We start from the raw sequence: 1,694 nt of genomic DNA on the forward strand, positions 1-1,694 counted from the left end.
AGGCAGCCTGGTTTATGTAACAGGAGCATGTCTCAATAAACAAACAAACAAAGTTTTGTTGGACATCAATGAATCCCATCAAGACAGAGAACAGACACAGAATAGACAAAAATATCTAACAGTTACACAACCTCTAAGGAGCTTGTGCCCAGAATATATAAAAGACAGAGCCTGGAGAGTGGAGAGGTGGTTCCACATCAGCAGTCAGAGCACACTGCTGTTCCTGTTCTTGCAGAAGAACCAGGTCTTATCTCTGGTATCCATGTGGTCACTCACAACCATCCACACCCCCAGGTTCACGGGATCCAACAGGCATTTGCATTGTACACATACCTGTTTCCAGTAAAGTGTTCATACTCATAAAGCAAAGGAACAAGTCTAAATATAGATAAATAAATATTTAAAAGACCAAAATCTAACAAAAAATGGGCAATTCAAGGCTGGAAAGATGGCATAATGGTTGAGAACATGGATAAGGATGGTGAAGAGGGGCTGGAGAGATGGCTTAGAGGTTAAGAGCACTGACTGTTCTTCCAGAGGTCCTGAGTTCAAGTCCCAGCAACCACATAGTGATTCACAACCATCTGTAATAGGATCTGATGCCCTCTTCTGGTGTGTAAGTGTATATGCAGGCAGAACTCTATACATAATAAATAATAAAAAAAAAAGAATGGTGAAGAACTCACGTTTAGTTCCCAGCATCTCCTTCAGGCTTACAACTGCCTGCGATTCCATCTCTAGGGAATCCAAACTCCTCTTCTGGCTTTTTCCAACACTACACTAACACACACACACAATTAAACATAAAAATAGGGCTGGAGAGATGGCTCAGCGGTTAAGAGCACTGACTGCTCTTCCAGAGGTCCTGAGTTCAAATCCCAGCAACCACATGGTGGCTCACAACCATCTGTAATGAGATCTGATGCCCTCTTCTGGTGTGTCTGAAAACAGCTACAGGGTACTTATATATAATAAATAAATAAATCTTTTTTTCTTTTTTTCGGAGCTGGGGACCGAACCCCAGGGCCTTGCGCTTGCTAGGCAAGTGCTCTACCACTGAGCCAAATCCCCAACCCCCCAATAAATCCTTTAAAAAAAATAAATAAAGTCTTTTTACAAAGATGGGTGGGTGGGTTTTTACCCCAAGAGTTACTTTCTCGCTTTTATTTATGAAATATATGCTTTATCTATTCTGTTCAAAAGGCTTTGAGACAGTTCCATCAGCCTTAGCCAATCAGAGAATAGAATCATTTGACGCGCTCATCCTGTAATGACCCCACAGACAGCATAGATGTTAAACCAGCCTATGACCGTGTGAACCTCAGCACTTTCGTATGTATGGACAGGAGGTCCTTGGTTGCTCTCAGAGCATTTCCAGGGCACATACAGGTCCAGAAACTCACCAGCATCCTTTTGCATGTCACGGCCATGCCTGTGTTCTGGTTTGGCAGGAGCACAGAAAGGATCTTAAGCCAGGTGTGGTGGGGGACACCTTTAATCCCAGCATTCCAGAGGAAGAAGCAGATGGATCTCTGAGTTCAAGACCAGCCGGGTCTACAGATCAAGTTCCAAGACAGCCAGGACTGCATGGAGAAACCCTCTCTGGTAGGAGGAGGAAGAAGAAGAGGAGGAGGAGGAAGGGGAGAAGGAAGGGAAGGAGGAAGAAGAGGAGGAAGAAGGTTGTACATGCCTGT

General features: G+C 44.1%; 1 pseudogene; it reads right to left on the reverse strand.

Annotated features, from left to right (window-relative positions):
- Window positions 1-1,183: 1,183 nt before the first annotated feature.
- Rps21-ps9 (ribosomal protein S21, pseudogene 9) lies at window positions 1,184-1,419 on the reverse strand (annotated as a pseudogene).
- Window positions 1,420-1,694: the final 275 nt, after the last annotated feature.

The sequence above is a fragment of the Rattus norvegicus genome, chromosome 5, assembly GCF_021556685.1.
Source record: "Rattus norvegicus strain SHRSP/BbbUtx chromosome 5, alternate assembly SHRSP_T2T, whole genome shotgun sequence".
Lineage (NCBI taxonomy): Eukaryota > Metazoa > Chordata > Mammalia > Rodentia > Muridae > Rattus > Rattus norvegicus.